Genomic DNA, 21,031 nt, shown 5'->3' on the forward strand with positions numbered 1-21,031 from the left:
ATATTATGCTAATACACCTCTCTCAACTTAGAATCGACCATTGGATCTCTTAAATAATTTAAAAAAATGTTTTCCAAAAAGTGCAAAAATTGAGATTTATAGTGAGTGAAGCATTAGCCGAAACATGAGAAAACATTAAAAACATATCGAAACCTTCCTTTTTTTTTCTTTAGATGCCAAATTTAGGTAAAATACAAATTAGGAACAAAGGAATCAAATCAAATTTTTCAAAAATTTTTTTCTTTTTTTTTTTTCCATAAAATTTGTTTTTACATTCTCATCAAAAATGAGAAAGTCTTGGATTTGTGCGATTTTGAGCATTGTCTAATTTTGGTAAATCTTTACGTTTCATGACCCCCTGATTCCAAAAAAATGGTTTTTAGAAAAGTGTCTGTCTGTCTGTCTGTCTGTCTGTCTGTCTGTCTGTCTGTAGCAAATTTTGTCGTCACGATAACTCGAGTAAATTTTAATGAATCGACTTGCAATTTGGGGTGCTTTTTTAGTCCATAAAAATGAAGCCTGAGTTCGTTGGGCAGCCCATTTCGTCAAAAAACAACAAAAATACAAAATTTTGAAATTTTCAAAATTTTGTATTTTTTACAATTTTCAAAAAAATATTTTTTTTTAATTTTTTTCCTTAAATTTGGTGCAAAAACAAACAACTTTTCCTTTAGACACTTTTCAGTACAACAGAAAACAAAAAAGTTATGAATTTTTTTTTTTTTTTAAATTTGCTATTTATTGCTTTTTTTGGACTTTTTGTCAGCCTTCTCTGTAGTAGAAAATTTGTCCTATTTGGCCCGTGTTAATAAAAATTAGTTCATATTATGCTAATACACCTCTCTCAACTTTAGAATCGACAATTGGATCTCTTAAATAAATTTAAAAAAATGTTTTCCAAAAAAGTGCAAAAAATTGAGATTTATAGTGAGTGAAGCATTAGCCGAAACATGAGAAAACATTAAAAACATATCGAAACCTTCCTTTTTTTCTTTTAGATGCCAAATTTAGGTAAAAATACAAAATTAGGAACAAAAAAGAACTCAAAATTTTCAAAAATTTTGCCTTTTTTTGATTTTTTCCATAAAATTTGTTTTTACATTCTCATCAAAAATGAGAAAGTCTTGGATTTGTGCGATTTTGAGCATTGTCTAATTTTGGTAAATCTTTACGTTTCATGACCCCCTGATTCCAAAAAAATGGTTTTTAGAAAAGTGTCTGTCTGTCTGTCTGTCTGTCTGTCTGTCTGTCTGTCTGTAGCAAATTTTGTCGTCACGATAACTCGAGTAAATTTTAATGAATCGACTTGCAATTTGGGGTGCTTTTTTAGTCCATAAAAATGAAGCCTGAGTTCGTTGGGCAGCCCATTTCGTCAAAAAACAACAAAAATACAAAATTTTGAAATTTTCAAAATTTTGTATTTTTTACAATTTTCAAAAAAATATTTTTTTTTAATTTTTTCCTTAAATTTGGTGCAAAAACAAACAACTTTTCCTTTAGACACTTTTCAGTACAACAGAAAACAAAAAAGTTATGAATTTTTTTTTTTTTTTAAATTTGCTATTTATTGCTTTTTTTGGACTTTTTGTCAGCCTTCTCTGTAGTAGAAAATTTGTCCTATTTGGCCCGTGTTAATAAAAATTAGTTCATATTATGCTAATACACCTCTCTCAACTTTAGAATCGACAATTGGATCTCTTAAATAAATTTAAAAAAATGTTTTCCAAAAAAGTGCAAAAAATTGAGATTTATAGTGAGTGAAGCATTAGCCGAAACATGAGAAAACATTAAAAACATATCGAAACCTTCCTTTTTTTCTTTTAGATGCCAAATTTAGGTAAAAATACAAAATTAGGAACAAAAAAGAACTCAAAATTTTCAAAAATTTTGCCTTTTTTTGATTTTTTCCATAAAATTTGTTTTTACATTCTCATCAAAAATGAGAAAGTCTTGGATTTGTGCGATTTTGAGCATTGTCTAATTTTGGTAAATCTTTACGTTTCATGACCCCCTGATTCCAAAAAAATGGTTTTTAGAAAAGTGTCTGTCTGTCTGTCTGTCTGTCTGTCTGTCTGTCTGTAGCAAATTTTGTCGTCACGATAACTCGAGTAAATTTTAATGAATCGACTTGCAATTTGGGGTGCTTTTTTAGTCCATAAAAATGAAGCCTGAGTTCGTTGGGCAGCCCATTTCGTCAAAAAACAACAAAAATACAAAATTTTGAAATTTTCAAAATTTTGTATTTTTTACAATTTTCAAAAAAATATTTTTTTTTAATTTTTTCCTTAAATTTGGTGCAAAAACAAACAACTTTTCCTTTAGACACTTTTCAGTACAACAGAAAACAAAAAAGTTATGAATTTTTTTTTTTTTTTAAATTTGCTATTTATTGCTTTTTTTGGACTTTTTGTCAGCCTTCTCTGTAGTAGAAAATTTGTCCTATTTGGCCCGTGTTAATAAAAATTAGTTCATATTATGCTAATACACCTCTCTCAACTTTAGAATCGACAATTGGATCTCTTAAATAAATTTAAAAAAATGTTTTCCAAAAAAGTGCAAAAAATTGAGATTTATAGTGAGTGAAGCATTAGCCGAAACATGAGAAAACATTAAAAACATATCGAAACCTTCCTTTTTTTCTTTTAGATGCCAAATTTAGGTAAAAATACAAAATTAGGAACAAAAAAGAACTCAAAATTTTCAAAAATTTTGCCTTTTTTTGATTTTTTCCATAAAATTTGTTTTTACATTCTCATCAAAAATGAGAAAGTCTTGGATTTGTGCGATTTTGAGCATTGTCTAATTTTGGTAAATCTTTACGTTTCATGACCCCCTGATTCCAAAAAAATGGTTTTTAGAAAAGTGTCTGTCTGTCTGTCTGTCTGTCTGTCTGTCTGTCTGTCTGTAGCAAATTTTGTCGTCACGATAACTCGAGTAAATTTTAATGAATCGACTTGCAATTTGGGGTGCTTTTTTAGTCCATAAAAATGAAGCCTGAGTTCGTTGGGCAGCCCATTTCGTCAAAAAACAACAAAAATACAAAATTTTGAAATTTTCAAAATTTTGTATTTTTTACAATTTTCAAAAAAATATTTTTTTTTAATTTTTTCCTTAAATTTGGTGCAAAAACAAACAACTTTTCCTTTAGACACTTTTCAGTACAACAGAAAACAAAAAAGTTATGAATTTTTTTTTTTTTTTAAATTTGCTATTTATTGCTTTTTTTGGACTTTTTGTCAGCCTTCTCTGTAGTAGAAAATTTGTCCTATTTGGCCCGTGTTAATAAAAATTAGTTCATATTATGCTAATACACCTCTCTCAACTTTAGAATCGACAATTGGATCTCTTAAATAAATTTAAAAAAATGTTTTCCAAAAAAGTGCAAAAAATTGAGATTTATAGTGAGTGAAGCATTAGCCGAAACATGAGAAAACATTAAAAACATATCGAAACCTTCCTTTTTTTCTTTTAGATGCCAAATTTAGGTAAAAATACAAAATTAGGAACAAAAAAGAACTCAAAATTTTCAAAAATTTTGCCTTTTTTTGATTTTTTCCATAAAATTTGTTTTTACATTCTCATCAAAAATGAGAAAGTCTTGGATTTGTGCGATTTTGAGCATTGTCTAATTTTGGTAAATCTTTACGTTTCATGACCCCCTGATTCCAAAAAAATGGTTTTTAGAAAAGTGTCTGTCTGTCTGTCTGTCTGTCTGTCTGTCTGTCTGTCTGTCTGTAGCAAATTTTGTCGTCACGATAACTCGAGTAAATTTTAATGAATCGACTTGCAATTTGGGGTGCTTTTTTAGTCCATAAAAATGAAGCCTGAGTTCGTTGGGCAGCCCATTTCGTCAAAAAACAACAAAAATACAAAATTTTGAAATTTTCAAAATTTTGTATTTTTTACAATTTTCAAAAAAATATTTTTTTTTAATTTTTTCCTTAAATTTGGTGCAAAAACAAACAACTTTTCCTTTAGACACTTTTCAGTACAACAGAAAACAAAAAAGTTATGAATTTTTTTTTTTTTTTAAATTTGCTATTTATTGCTTTTTTTGGACTTTTTGTCAGCCTTCTCTGTAGTAGAAAATTTGTCCTATTTGGCCCGTGTTAATAAAAATTAGTTCATATTATGCTAATACACCTCTCTCAACTTTAGAATCGACAATTGGATCTCTTAAATAAATTTAAAAAAATGTTTTCCAAAAAAGTGCAAAAAATTGAGATTTATAGTGAGTGAAGCATTAGCCGAAACATGAGAAAACATTAAAAACATATCGAAACCTTCCTTTTTTTCTTTTAGATGCCAAATTTAGGTAAAAATACAAAATTAGGAACAAAAAAGAACTCAAAATTTTCAAAAATTTTGCCTTTTTTTGATTTTTTCCATAAAATTTGTTTTTACATTCTCATCAAAAATGAGAAAGTCTTGGATTTGTGCGATTTTGAGCATTGTCTAATTTTGGTAAATCTTTACGTTTCATGACCCCCTGATTCCAAAAAAATGGTTTTTAGAAAAGTGTCTGTCTGTCTGTCTGTCTGTCTGTCTGTCTGTCTGTCTGTAGCAAATTTTGTCGTCACGATAACTCGAGTAAATTTTAATGAATCGACTTGCAATTTGGGGTGCTTTTTTAGTCCATAAAAATGAAGCCTGAGTTCGTTGGGCAGCCCATTTCGTCAAAAAACAACAAAAATACAAAATTTTGAAATTTTCAAAATTTTGTATTTTTTACAATTTTCAAAAAAATATTTTTTTTTAATTTTTTCCTTAAATTTGGTGCAAAAACAAACAACTTTTCCTTTAGACACTTTTCAGTACAACAGAAAACAAAAAAGTTATGAATTTTTTTTTTTTTTTAAATTTGCTATTTATTGCTTTTTTTGGACTTTTTGTCAGCCTTCTCTGTAGTAGAAAATTTGTCCTATTTGGCCCGTGTTAATAAAAATTAGTTCATATTATGCTAATACACCTCTCTCAACTTTAGAATCGACAATTGGATCTCTTAAATAAATTTAAAAAAATGTTTTCCAAAAAAGTGCAAAAAATTGAGATTTATAGTGAGTGAAGCATTAGCCGAAACATGAGAAAACATTAAAAACATATCGAAACCTTCCTTTTTTTCTTTTAGATGCCAAATTTAGGTAAAAATACAAAATTAGGAACAAAAAAGAACTCAAAATTTTCAAAAATTTTGCCTTTTTTTGATTTTTTCCATAAAATTTGTTTTTACATTCTCATCAAAAATGAGAAAGTCTTGGATTTGTGCGATTTTGAGCATTGTCTAATTTTGGTAAATCTTTACGTTTCATGACCCCCTGATTCCAAAAAAATGGTTTTTAGAAAAGTGTCTGTCTGTCTGTCTGTCTGTCTGTCTGTCTGTCTGTCTGTCTGTAGCAAATTTTGTCGTCACGATAACTCGAGTAAATTTTAATGAATCGACTTGCAATTTGGGGTGCTTTTTTAGTCCATAAAAATGAAGCCTGAGTTCGTTGGGCAGCCCATTTCGTCAAAAAACAACAAAAATACAAAATTTTGAAATTTTCAAAATTTTGTATTTTTTACAATTTTCAAAAAAATATTTTTTTTTAATTTTTTCCTTAAATTTGGTGCAAAAACAAACAACTTTTCCTTTAGACACTTTTCAGTACAACAGAAAACAAAAAAGTTATGAATTTTTTTTTTTTTTTAAATTTGCTATTTATTGCTTTTTTTGGACTTTTTGTCAGCCTTCTCTGTAGTAGAAAATTTGTCCTATTTGGCCCGTGTTAATAAAAATTAGTTCATATTATGCTAATACACCTCTCTCAACTTTAGAATCGACAATTGGATCTCTTAAATAAATTTAAAAAAATGTTTTCCAAAAAAGTGCAAAAAATTGAGATTTATAGTGAGTGAAGCATTAGCCGAAACATGAGAAAACATTAAAAACATATCGAAACCTTCCTTTTTTTCTTTTAGATGCCAAATTTAGGTAAAAATACAAAATTAGGAACAAAAAAGAACTCAAAATTTTCAAAAATTTTGCCTTTTTTTGATTTTTTCCATAAAATTTGTTTTTACATTCTCATCAAAAATGAGAAAGTCTTGGATTTGTGCGATTTTGAGCATTGTCTAATTTTGGTAAATCTTTACGTTTCATGACCCCCTGATTCCAAAAAAATGGTTTTTAGAAAAGTGTCTGTCTGTCTGTCTGTCTGTCTGTCTGTCTGTCTGTCTGTAGCAAATTTTGTCGTCACGATAACTCGAGTAAATTTTAATGAATCGACTTGCAATTTGGGGTGCTTTTTTAGTCCATAAAAATGAAGCCTGAGTTCGTTGGGCAGCCCATTTCGTCAAAAAACAACAAAAATACAAAATTTTGAAATTTTCAAAATTTTGTATTTTTTACAATTTTCAAAAAAATATTTTTTTTTAATTTTTTCCTTAAATTTGGTGCAAAAACAAACAACTTTTCCTTTAGACACTTTTCAGTACAACAGAAAACAAAAAAGTTATGAATTTTTTTTTTTTTTTAAATTTGCTATTTATTGCTTTTTTTGGACTTTTTGTCAGCCTTCTCTGTAGTAGAAAATTTGTCCTATTTGGCCCGTGTTAATAAAAATTAGTTCATATTATGCTAATACACCTCTCTCAACTTTAGAATCGACAATTGGATCTCTTAAATAAATTTAAAAAAATGTTTTCCAAAAAAGTGCAAAAAATTGAGATTTATAGTGAGTGAAGCATTAGCCGAAACATGAGAAAACATTAAAAACATATCGAAACCTTCCTTTTTTTCTTTTAGATGCCAAATTTAGGTAAAAATACAAAATTAGGAACAAAAAAGAACTCAAAATTTTCAAAAATTTTGCCTTTTTTTGATTTTTTCCATAAAATTTGTTTTTACATTCTCATCAAAAATGAGAAAGTCTTGGATTTGTGCGATTTTGAGCATTGTCTAATTTTGGTAAATCTTTACGTTTCATGACCCCCTGATTCCAAAAAAATGGTTTTTAGAAAAGTGTCTGTCTGTCTGTCTGTCTGTCTGTCTGTCTGTCTGTCTGTCTGTAGCAAATTTTGTCGTCACGATAACTCGAGTAAATTTTAATGAATCGACTTGCAATTTGGGGTGCTTTTTTAGTCCATAAAAATGAAGCCTGAGTTCGTTGGGCAGCCCATTTCGTCAAAAAACAACAAAAATACAAAATTTTGAAATTTTCAAAATTTTGTATTTTTTACAATTTTCAAAAAAATATTTTTTTTTAATTTTTTCCTTAAATTTGGTGCAAAAACAAACAACTTTTCCTTTAGACACTTTTCAGTACAACAGAAAACAAAAAAGTTATGAATTTTTTTTTTTTTTTAAATTTGCTATTTATTGCTTTTTTTGGACTTTTTGTCAGCCTTCTCTGTAGTAGAAAATTTGTCCTATTTGGCCCGTGTTAATAAAAATTAGTTCATATTATGCTAATACACCTCTCTCAACTTTAGAATCGACAATTGGATCTCTTAAATAAATTTAAAAAAATGTTTTCCAAAAAAGTGCAAAAAATTGAGATTTATAGTGAGTGAAGCATTAGCCGAAACATGAGAAAACATTAAAAACATATCGAAACCTTCCTTTTTTTCTTTTAGATGCCAAATTTAGGTAAAAATACAAAATTAGGAACAAAAAAGAACTCAAAATTTTCAAAAATTTTGCCTTTTTTTGATTTTTTCCATAAAATTTGTTTTTACATTCTCATCAAAAATGAGAAAGTCTTGGATTTGTGCGATTTTGAGCATTGTCTAATTTTGGTAAATCTTTACGTTTCATGACCCCCTGATTCCAAAAAAATGGTTTTTAGAAAAGTGTCTGTCTGTCTGTCTGTCTGTCTGTCTGTCTGTCTGTCTGTCTGTAGCAAATTTTGTCGTCACGATAACTCGAGTAAATTTTAATGAATCGACTTGCAATTTGGGGTGCTTTTTTAGTCCATAAAAATGAAGCCTGAGTTCGTTGGGCAGCCCATTTCGTCAAAAAACAACAAAAATACAAAATTTTGAAATTTTCAAAATTTTGTATTTTTTACAATTTTCAAAAAAATATTTTTTTTTAATTTTTTCCTTAAATTTGGTGCAAAAACAAACAACTTTTCCTTTAGACACTTTTCAGTACAACAGAAAACAAAAAAGTTATGAATTTTTTTTTTTTTTTAAATTTGCTATTTATTGCTTTTTTTGGACTTTTTGTCAGCCTTCTCTGTAGTAGAAAATTTGTCCTATTTGGCCCGTGTTAATAAAAATTAGTTCATATTATGCTAATACACCTCTCTCAACTTTAGAATCGACAATTGGATCTCTTAAATAAATTTAAAAAAATGTTTTCCAAAAAAGTGCAAAAAATTGAGATTTATAGTGAGTGAAGCATTAGCCGAAACATGAGAAAACATTAAAAACATATCGAAACCTTCCTTTTTTTCTTTTAGATGCCAAATTTAGGTAAAAATACAAAATTAGGAACAAAAAAGAACTCAAAATTTTCAAAAATTTTGCCTTTTTTTGATTTTTTCCATAAAATTTGTTTTTACATTCTCATCAAAAATGAGAAAGTCTTGGATTTGTGCGATTTTGAGCATTGTCTAATTTTGGTAAATCTTTACGTTTCATGACCCCCTGATTCCAAAAAAATGGTTTTTAGAAAAGTGTCTGTCTGTCTGTCTGTCTGTCTGTCTGTCTGTCTGTCTGTCTGTAGCAAATTTTGTCGTCACGATAACTCGAGTAAATTTTAATGAATCGACTTGCAATTTGGGGTGCTTTTTTAGTCCATAAAAATGAAGCCTGAGTTCGTTGGGCAGCCCATTTCGTCAAAAAACAACAAAAATACAAAATTTTGAAATTTTCAAAATTTTGTATTTTTTACAATTTTCAAAAAAATATTTTTTTTTAATTTTTTCCTTAAATTTGGTGCAAAAACAAACAACTTTTCCTTTAGACACTTTTCAGTACAACAGAAAACAAAAAAGTTATGAATTTTTTTTTTTTTTTAAATTTGCTATTTATTGCTTTTTTTGGACTTTTTGTCAGCCTTCTCTGTAGTAGAAAATTTGTCCTATTTGGCCCGTGTTAATAAAAATTAGTTCATATTATGCTAATACACCTCTCTCAACTTTAGAATCGACAATTGGATCTCTTAAATAAATTTAAAAAAATGTTTTCCAAAAAAGTGCAAAAAATTGAGATTTATAGTGAGTGAAGCATTAGCCGAAACATGAGAAAACATTAAAAACATATCGAAACCTTCCTTTTTTTCTTTTAGATGCCAAATTTAGGTAAAAATACAAAATTAGGAACAAAAAAGAACTCAAAATTTTCAAAAATTTTGCCTTTTTTTGATTTTTTCCATAAAATTTGTTTTTACATTCTCATCAAAAATGAGAAAGTCTTGGATTTGTGCGATTTTGAGCATTGTCTAATTTTGGTAAATCTTTACGTTTCATGACCCCCTGATTCCAAAAAAATGGTTTTTAGAAAAGTGTCTGTCTGTCTGTCTGTCTGTCTGTCTGTCTGTCTGTCTGTCTGTAGCAAATTTTGTCGTCACGATAACTCGAGTAAATTTTAATGAATCGACTTGCAATTTGGGGTGCTTTTTTAGTCCATAAAAATGAAGCCTGAGTTCGTTGGGCAGCCCATTTCGTCAAAAAACAACAAAAATACAAAATTTTGAAATTTTCAAAATTTTGTATTTTTTACAATTTTCAAAAAAATATTTTTTTTTAATTTTTTCCTTAAATTTGGTGCAAAAACAAACAACTTTTCCTTTAGACACTTTTCAGTACAACAGAAAACAAAAAAGTTATGAATTTTTTTTTTTTTTTAAATTTGCTATTTATTGCTTTTTTTGGACTTTTTGTCAGCCTTCTCTGTAGTAGAAAATTTGTCCTATTTGGCCCGTGTTAATAAAAATTAGTTCATATTATGCTAATACACCTCTCTCAACTTTAGAATCGACAATTGGATCTCTTAAATAAATTTAAAAAAATGTTTTCCAAAAAAGTGCAAAAAATTGAGATTTATAGTGAGTGAAGCATTAGCCGAAACATGAGAAAACATTAAAAACATATCGAAACCTTCCTTTTTTTCTTTTAGATGCCAAATTTAGGTAAAAATACAAAATTAGGAACAAAAAAGAACTCAAAATTTTCAAAAATTTTGCCTTTTTTTGATTTTTTCCATAAAATTTGTTTTTACATTCTCATCAAAAATGAGAAAGTCTTGGATTTGTGCGATTTTGAGCATTGTCTAATTTTGGTAAATCTTTACGTTTCATGACCCCCTGATTCCAAAAAAATGGTTTTTAGAAAAGTGTCTGTCTGTCTGTCTGTCTGTCTGTCTGTCTGTCTGTCTGTCTGTAGCAAATTTTGTCGTCACGATAACTCGAGTAAATTTTAATGAATCGACTTGCAATTTGGGGTGCTTTTTTAGTCCATAAAAATGAAGCCTGAGTTCGTTGGGCAGCCCATTTCGTCAAAAAACAACAAAAATACAAAATTTTGAAATTTTCAAAATTTTGTATTTTTTACAATTTTCAAAAAAATATTTTTTTTTAATTTTTTCCTTAAATTTGGTGCAAAAACAAACAACTTTTCCTTTAGACACTTTTCAGTACAACAGAAAACAAAAAAGTTATGAATTTTTTTTTTTTTTTAAATTTGCTATTTATTGCTTTTTTTGGACTTTTTGTCAGCCTTCTCTGTAGTAGAAAATTTGTCCTATTTGGCCCGTGTTAATAAAAATTAGTTCATATTATGCTAATACACCTCTCTCAACTTTAGAATCGACAATTGGATCTCTTAAATAAATTTAAAAAAATGTTTTCCAAAAAAGTGCAAAAAATTGAGATTTATAGTGAGTGAAGCATTAGCCGAAACATGAGAAAACATTAAAAACATATCGAAACCTTCCTTTTTTTCTTTTAGATGCCAAATTTAGGTAAAAATACAAAATTAGGAACAAAAAAGAACTCAAAATTTTCAAAAATTTTGCCTTTTTTTGATTTTTTCCATAAAATTTGTTTTTACATTCTCATCAAAAATGAGAAAGTCTTGGATTTGTGCGATTTTGAGCATTGTCTAATTTTGGTAAATCTTTACGTTTCATGACCCCCTGATTCCAAAAAAATGGTTTTTAGAAAAGTGTCTGTCTGTCTGTCTGTCTGTCTGTCTGTCTGTCTGTCTGTAGCAAATTTTGTCGTCACGATAACTCGAGTAAATTTTAATGAATCGACTTGCAATTTGGGGTGCTTTTTTAGTCCATAAAAATGAAGCCTGAGTTCGTTGGGCAGCCCATTTCGTCAAAAAACAACAAAAATACAAAATTTTGAAATTTTCAAAATTTTGTATTTTTTACAATTTTCAAAAAAATATTTTTTTTTAATTTTTTCCTTAAATTTGGTGCAAAAACAAACAACTTTTCCTTTAGACACTTTTCAGTACAACAGAAAACAAAAAAGTTATGAATTTTTTTTTTTTTTTAAATTTGCTATTTATTGCTTTTTTTGGACTTTTTGTCAGCCTTCTCTGTAGTAGAAAATTTGTCCTATTTGGCCCGTGTTAATAAAAATTAGTTCATATTATGCTAATACACCTCTCTCAACTTTAGAATCGACAATTGGATCTCTTAAATAAATTTAAAAAAATGTTTTCCAAAAAAGTGCAAAAAATTGAGATTTATAGTGAGTGAAGCATTAGCCGAAACATGAGAAAACATTAAAAACATATCGAAACCTTCCTTTTTTTCTTTTAGATGCCAAATTTAGGTAAAAATACAAAATTAGGAACAAAAAAGAACTCAAAATTTTCAAAAATTTTGCCTTTTTTTGATTTTTTCCATAAAATTTGTTTTTACATTCTCATCAAAAATGAGAAAGTCTTGGATTTGTGCGATTTTGAGCATTGTCTAATTTTGGTAAATCTTTACGTTTCATGACCCCCTGATTCCAAAAAAATGGTTTTTAGAAAAGTGTCTGTCTGTCTGTCTGTCTGTCTGTCTGTCTGTCTGTCTGTCTGTAGCAAATTTTGTCGTCACGATAACTCGAGTAAATTTTAATGAATCGACTTGCAATTTGGGGTGCTTTTTTAGTCCATAAAAATGAAGCCTGAGTTCGTTGGGCAGCCCATTTCGTCAAAAAACAACAAAAATACAAAATTTTGAAATTTTCAAAATTTTGTATTTTTTACAATTTTCAAAAAAATATTTTTTTTTAATTTTTTCCTTAAATTTGGTGCAAAAACAAACAACTTTTCCTTTAGACACTTTTCAGTACAACAGAAAACAAAAAAGTTATGAATTTTTTTTTTTTTTTAAATTTGCTATTTATTGCTTTTTTTGGACTTTTTGTCAGCCTTCTCTGTAGTAGAAAATTTGTCCTATTTGGCCCGTGTTAATAAAAATTAGTTCATATTATGCTAATACACCTCTCTCAACTTTAGAATCGACAATTGGATCTCTTAAATAAATTTAAAAAAATGTTTTCCAAAAAAGTGCAAAAAATTGAGATTTATAGTGAGTGAAGCATTAGCCGAAACATGAGAAAACATTAAAAACATATCGAAACCTTCCTTTTTTTCTTTTAGATGCCAAATTTAGGTAAAAATACAAAATTAGGAACAAAAAAGAACTCAAAATTTTCAAAAATTTTGCCTTTTTTTGATTTTTTCCATAAAATTTGTTTTTACATTCTCATCAAAAATGAGAAAGTCTTGGATTTGTGCGATTTTGAGCATTGTCTAATTTTGGTAAATCTTTACGTTTCATGACCCCCTGATTCCAAAAAAATGGTTTTTAGAAAAGTGTCTGTCTGTCTGTCTGTCTGTCTGTCTGTCTGTCTGTCTGTCTGTAGCAAATTTTGTCGTCACGATAACTCGAGTAAATTTTAATGAATCGACTTGCAATTTGGGGTGCTTTTTTAGTCCATAAAAATGAAGCCTGAGTTCGTTGGGCAGCCCATTTCGTCAAAAAACAACAAAAATACAAAATTTTGAAATTTTCAAAATTTTGTATTTTTTACAATTTTCAAAAAAATATTTTTTTTTAATTTTTTCCTTAAATTTGGTGCAAAAACAAACAACTTTTCCTTTAGACACTTTTCAGTACAACAGAAAACAAAAAAGTTATGAATTTTTTTTTTTTTTTAAATTTGCTATTTATTGCTTTTTTTGGACTTTTTGTCAGCCTTCTCTGTAGTAGAAAATTTGTCCTATTTGGCCCGTGTTAATAAAAATTAGTTCATATTATGCTAATACACCTCTCTCAACTTTAGAATCGACAATTGGATCTCTTAAATAAATTTAAAAAAATGTTTTCCAAAAAAGTGCAAAAAATTGAGATTTATAGTGAGTGAAGCATTAGCCGAAACATGAGAAAACATTAAAAACATATCGAAACCTTCCTTTTTTTCTTTTAGATGCCAAATTTAGGTAAAAATACAAAATTAGGAACAAAAAAGAACTCAAAATTTTCAAAAATTTTGCCTTTTTTTGATTTTTTCCATAAAATTTGTTTTTACATTCTCATCAAAAATGAGAAAGTCTTGGATTTGTGCGATTTTGAGCATTGTCTAATTTTGGTAAATCTTTACGTTTCATGACCCCCTGATTCCAAAAAAATGGTTTTTAGAAAAGTGTCTGTCTGTCTGTCTGTCTGTCTGTCTGTCTGTCTGTCTGTCTGTAGCAAATTTTGTCGTCACGATAACTCGAGTAAATTTTAATGAATCGACTTGCAATTTGGGGTGCTTTTTTAGTCCATAAAAATGAAGCCTGAGTTCGTTGGGCAGCCCATTTCGTCAAAAAACAACAAAAATACAAAATTTTGAAATTTTCAAAATTTTGTATTTTTTACAATTTTCAAAAAAATATTTTTTTTTAATTTTTTCCTTAAATTTGGTGCAAAAACAAACAACTTTTCCTTTAGACACTTTTCAGTACAACAGAAAACAAAAAAGTTATGAATTTTTTTTTTTTTTTAAATTTGCTATTTATTGCTTTTTTTGGACTTTTTGTCAGCCTTCTCTGTAGTAGAAAATTTGTCCTATTTGGCCCGTGTTAATAAAAATTAGTTCATATTATGCTAATACACCTCTCTCAACTTTAGAATCGACAATTGGATCTCTTAAATAAATTTAAAAAAATGTTTTCCAAAAAAGTGCAAAAAATTGAGATTTATAGTGAGTGAAGCATTAGCCGAAACATGAGAAAACATTAAAAACATATCGAAACCTTCCTTTTTTTCTTTTAGATGCCAAATTTAGGTAAAAATACAAAATTAGGAACAAAAAAGAACTCAAAATTTTCAAAAATTTTGCCTTTTTTTGATTTTTTCCATAAAATTTGTTTTTACATTCTCATCAAAAATGAGAAAGTCTTGGATTTGTGCGATTTTGAGCATTGTCTAATTTTGGTAAATCTTTACGTTTCATGACCCCCTGATTCCAAAAAAATGGTTTTTAGAAAAGTGTCTGTCTGTCTGTCTGTCTGTCTGTCTGTCTGTCTGTCTGTCTGTAGCAAATTTTGTCGTCACGATAACTCGAGTAAATTTTAATGAATCGACTTGCAATTTGGGGTGCTTTTTTAGTCCATAAAAATGAAGCCTGAGTTCGTTGGGCAGCCCATTTCGTCAAAAAACAACAAAAATACAAAATTTTGAAATTTTCAAAATTTTGTATTTTTTACAATTTTCAAAAAAATATTTTTTTTTAATTTTTTCCTTAAATTTGGTGCAAAAACAAACAACTTTTCCTTTAGACACTTTTCAGTACAACAGAAAACAAAAAAGTTATGAATTTTTTTTTTTTTTTTTTTTTTTTAAGTTCTTGGGCCAGGTATATTTTTTAAGTATTTGGGCCAGATTTAGCCAAACGGTATATCTAGAACTAAAAGATTTTATTTTCATATCAAAATATTTTTTTTGTCTCTTAACATTGTTTAGAAATATTGCTTTACATATTACTCAGAAATTTCTTTTTTAAAGTTATTAAAAATTTAATTTTTTAGTATTTCTAAATTAAACGAATTTTTTTTGAGTTCTGGTTAACCGATATAAAATTCGAAATATGATTTTGTTATTTTCAATTGCACTATTTGAATATATTTTTTGTTTTTAATCATTTTTACATTATTATCACATGAGAAAGTATTAGTTTTGGTCGAAAATTGACTTTCGCTAATTTCATGAAATCTCGACGTTTTGGGGTCCCCTGAGTCCGAAAAGCATGGTCTAAAAAAAGTGTCTGTCCGTATGTCTGTCTTCGTGTCTGTCTGTAGACACAATGTTGTCGCCACGATAACTTTTGAAAAACTTATTGTATCAACTTGCAACTTTGCATGCACAAAGTTACTGTTAAAATACAGATCGAGTTCGTTAGCCATCTATTTTCGTTGAAAACTACATAAACTACAGTAGTTTCAAAATTTTGAAAATTCAATTTTTTCAAATTTCATTATTTTTAATTTTATATTACTTTCGATTAGAAAAATACAAACAACTTTTCTCTACAACATTATTTCATAGAAACTTAATTTTTTTTTAAGTTTTTGGGTCAGGCGAGGTCAACTGGGTTAAAAAAATTTTATTGGTTTTCTAAAATGTTATAACTAAAATATATTCATAAAAGATATAACATTTTAGAAAATCAATGAAATTTTTTCAATACAGTTGTGCTGGTGTGACCCCTTTTTACATTTCAATTTTTGGTCCTATCTTGTTGGAAATGGTTTTTTACATTCTCATCACATGAGAAAGTAATATACCAGAGTAACTTTTCTAGGAGATAAACACTTAATTAAAACAAAAATGTCTGAGTAAATAAACAAAGAGTGAAAAGTTAGTCATTACGCTCCGGTCTACACTACACAAAAAATTTGATACTTATTCTTTAAAAATATTTTAGCTGCTTCTGCAAATCATGTTTTTACTAACAGAGTTAGTATAATTAAAAATAACTTTACAATTTAAATCATCAAGACCAAAAATATACATTTAAATCCACTTTATTTCGCAATCATCAGCAAACTAAAACATGTGATGAGAATGTAATCCTTAAAGTCGTAGTAACTTTAAGAAAAAAAAACTGTTTTATGAAACATATAATAGGAAACAAGAACATTAATAATGCACAACAATTGCAGACCGCGAGCGAAGCGAGCCATTTGCGCGCGAAGCGCGCAACAACACACGGAGCGCGAAGCGCGACGTGCCAAATAATCACCGGAGCGCGAAGCGCGACGTTCAATAATCGCGCGCCCCGAGGCGCGCTGAAACTTGCGAGCGAAGCGAGTCCCCGCGCGAAGCGCGGATGAGAATGTGTCCGCGCTTGCGCGGACAGATTTTTTTAAAAGTCTCCGCAGTAAATAAATTTTTTGTTCAACTTCAAACAAAATATAATTATGATCGTTAAATTCACAAAACTGTAGACTTTGACTGTCTTTTGTTTTCCGATCGTCTACTCTTCTACATGGTATGTACATTACATTTTTCTTTGGTTTTCTCAAGTTATAGCAGAAATCTTGTTTTCCTGGAATAGTGACAATGTTTTTCGTAGTCTGTTGTTATCATTTTGATACGATTGTCTTTTAATTTTAAAATGAATTTAGTCGTGATCGTTAGTTTTACAAGACTTTAAATTTCGGTTGTCTTTTGTTTTTTTTGTCTTATACAGTTTTTGTATCATATTGAATTAATCTTTGTTTAATTTCAAAAAAGAAGGTAACCGAGACGATTGATTCGCAAGACTACATTTCGATAGCCTTTTGTTTTCCGTTCGTTTACTCTACTGTTTGGTATTAATATTACATTTTTCTTTGGTTCCTTTTGAGTTACAACAATCCTTTTATTTTCCTGTAACAGTTACTTGGTTCTTTCTTTGTCATATTGCATTGATTTTTGTTTTAATTTAAAAATAATATATAATCGTGACCGTTAGATTCGTAAAACTTTATACGTCTTTTGTTTTTCTATTGTATACTTCGCATGTTACATATTTGAATATTGTATTTTCATTTCACTTTGAGTCAAGCCTGCTTTGAGTCATAGTTTTGAATATTTTAAAAACTTTTAATTTTATCGTCTCTGATTTGTTTTGTATTAAATTTTTATTTCATGTAGGTAAGTATTCAGGTAAGCTAAATTTTTATTGGAATCTTTTGTTAAACTGCACCAATTCCATCAAAATGGATTTTTTAACGGTAAGTAGAAAAAAACTTTGTGACTTTCTAGTATCTTCTAAATCAAAAAGTGTTGACGATTTAACTTTTTATTTGAAAAATGAATTCCACTTAGATAAGAAACAATCAGAAGTTGTGAAACATCAATTAAACAACAATTTTATTAATTATTTTAAAAAGAAATGGAAAAAGTCAGGGTATAAAAAATCTTCCTTCGATGAAAAGAATTTATGTTGGTTGGACACAGAATTCTCTGTAAAATTTAACACATCTACCAATGAAAAACGTGGTCGACCAAAGTCAGATGATTTTTCAGAAAGTTCAAGTTCCAGTAAAAGAAGAAAGCTACTTGAAATTGAAGAAATGTTTACAGCCGTAGAAATACAAGAAGCATTTTTGCGCTCATTGAATGTTAAAGAAAGGAAAAAGGTGTTGAATGCCATTGATTCAATTTTATTAAATGCAAAAGTAAACAATGATAGTGATTGCTTAATTCCGTACACTGCAGAAGAAGCCTTGGCTTTAATGAAAGAAGTTGATTTAACAAAAAATCAATATCATACTCTTCATTTGCAAGCAAAGCGCAGGAATGCCGACATTTATCCAACTTATTCCGAAGTGAGCAAAGCTACAGTGGAATGTTATTCAAATTTTGTAAAAGTAACAGAAAAAGGTTTCAAAATTGAACTACAAGCCTTACTAGATAACACTATTAACAGATTATTTAAAGATCCTAACATCTCTTTTGCTGACATGAAAGACCAGAAAGAACCTTATGAAATGAAATTGATTATAAAATATGGTTGCGATGGTTCTTCAAGTCAAAGCGTGTACAAACAAAAAAAAGATGATCCTGAATTAGTAGAAGAAAGCGTTTTCACTGCTTCAATGGTACCATTACAACTTTTTGTTAAAAACCCAGAACATAAAGTTGTTTGGCAAAATCCTAATCCTTCATCAACAACATATTGCAGACCAATTCTTTATGAATTTGCAAAAGAAACAAATGAGAAAACTAATTCAGTAATATCCGGTCTGAAAGAAGAAATTACTAAACTTAAAGCCACAGTGGTGAAAAAGGAAGATGTAATATGTAGTGTTAAAGTTAGTATGGGTTTAACAATGATTAATGGAAAAGTATGTCAAGCTCTCACACGAACTCCATCAACAATGACCTGCTACATTTGTAAAGCTACACCCAAAGAGATGAATAATTTGGATAGTGTTAAAGCAAAAATTGTGGATTTGGAAGCGTATGAATTTGGATTATCAACATTACATGCTAGGTTACATTTCATGGAAAATATTCTAGAAGTAGCCTATCGCTTAGAATTTAAAAAATGGCGAGTAAATACAGATGCTTTAAAGGAATTAAAGAAAAATGCTAAACAACAAATATGTTAACAATTCAAAAAGAGAACTGGCTTAGTCATTGATCAAGTGAAACATGGTTCAGGTACGTCTAACGATGGTAACACTGCAAGACGATTTTTTTCTGACCCGCAGTTAGCTTCAGAGATTACCGGAGTGAAATTGGAGTTAATTGAAAGATATTCAAATATTTTGCATAAACTTACGAGCTCAGAACAATGTGATTTGAACGAATTTCAAAACTATACATATTTAATACAGCACAACTTTATGTTACTTTATATCCATGGTACTACATGCCCGTAACTGTGCATAAAATACTATTACATGAATCAGATGTCATGAAGTTCTTTCTTTTGCTAATTGGACAATACTCTGAAGAAGCATCTGAAGCACGTAACAAAGATTACAGAAACTTCCGCGAAATTAGAACACGAAAATGTTCAACAGTTGATACTAATACAGATTTAGCACATAAAATGAGCGACCCCAAAAACCCTGAGTAATAAGTTTCAAAGCAATCTAATTGATTTTTAACTTTTTCATCCGCCATTTGAATTTTTAAAAAACGGACTTTAAATTCAAAATCAGCGATCCCAAAAACCCCAAGTAATGAGTTTCAAAGCAATCTAATTGATTTTTATTTTTTTTATCCGCCATAATGGATCCGCCATTTTAAATTTTTGAAAACGGACTTCAAATTCGAAATCAGCGATTCCAAAAACCCCCTAGTAATGAGTTTTATGGCAATCTAATTAATTTTTAATTTTTAATCCGCCATATTGGATCCGCCATTTTGAATTTTTGAAAACGAACTTCAAATTTGAAGTCAGCTACCCCAAAAACCCCAGAGTAACAAGTTTCAAGCAAAAATAAGAAACGACTTTCTGTTTTTTTTAGAAATTTTGCCAAATTGTTTATAACAATCTTTTATAATAATGAAAAACATGTAAAGACTATTTATTTTCAACTTAAAAGAGTCTCTTTGATGATTCAAAGCATATTACGCCACTGATCAATTATTTACAAGCATTTTACGCCACTCATAAATTATTTACACGAAGCGAAATAGAAAAAAAAATTTTATTTTTATTGTGACTCTAGACTTTCTTGAACGAAAAATGAGCTATTTGTCCCACTGTGACCCGACTCGAAGCATTTAAACCGCACGGCCACTGATGTCTGGGTGTGAACTCTCCTAATTTACGATATCAATGCCAGTGTCATATCTTCTAATACTTATAAGGACGAAGTAAAAACAATGAGTAAAATTATTACACATAATAATCCCGAATTTTTTTAATTATTATACATATATGAATATTTAAATAAATAATTCTTACTACAATTATAATCATTAAACAATTTTTTAAAGTATTACTTTCAGTTTTATCAAAAATTTTTTAAATAATTGAATTCTTATGACGAATTTCAATAGAATTCTTAAGTATAATTATACACTTTTCGAAGAATTCGATTAAAATTGTATTAAAAATAATTAAGAAATTCTGAGATTAACTAAGAAATTTTTAATAATAAAAAAATTCTGAGAATTTTATTATTTTTAAAAATAATTGAATTATTGAGAAGAAACTTATAAAAAATTTGTAAATACTTATTGAATATTTGTGAAAGGTTTTTTATTCATGAAAGTAATTAAATTTTTGCTTACATTTTATTTTGCCAAGAATCTTGTTAAAAATTTGGAAAATAATTGAATTTTAGAGAACGATTTTATTATTTATAAAAATAATTGAAATTTTGATGAGAATTTAAAAAAATTTTTGAACATAATTGAATTTCTGTGTAGAATTTTGTTACTTTTGAAAATAATTTAATTTCTACAATAATCTGTAACTTCTCCAACACTCAATTGTTTATAGTGTTTTTAACTAAAATTCTTCTACAGATAAATTATTTTTAATAATTAATCAAATACAATATGTTAAAAAATTTATCTAATTTTAGGAGAATTTGAATTATTAGGCATTTTTCAAAAATCTAAGTTCTTTAGAATTTTTAATTAAATTCATTGAAAATTTTATTTATAATAATTCATATAAACCTACAATATTTATTTTTGAACGATTCTTTAGATTGACTAAATTATTCCATTGAATTTTGAAGTGACAATCCATGTATAAATTCAAAGAAGACCGACAAATCGGGCACTAAAGTCTTGATTGTACTTTGATTTGTTCTTTAAAAATTTTGAATTCTAGTGATGCCAATGAAGTCCCATATAGCATACAGTTAGACAGTCTAAATTAGACCGTCCAGAAAAATCCCATATAGCATACAGTTAGAAAGTCTAAATTAGACCGTCCAGAAACATCCCAAGTAGCATACAGTTAGACACTCTAAATTAGACCTTCCAGAAAAATCCCATATATAATATACTTAAACCGCTCAGATGCGTCTAGTTGGGTCAATCACTGGACTCTAGACTGCCCCGAAATTTTTCTACACGGGAAGCACTCTATATT

This window comes from Leptopilina heterotoma, unplaced genomic scaffold (genome assembly GCF_015476425.1).
Source record: "Leptopilina heterotoma isolate Lh14 unplaced genomic scaffold, ASM1547642v1 Lhet_323, whole genome shotgun sequence".
Lineage (NCBI taxonomy): Eukaryota > Metazoa > Arthropoda > Insecta > Hymenoptera > Figitidae > Leptopilina > Leptopilina heterotoma.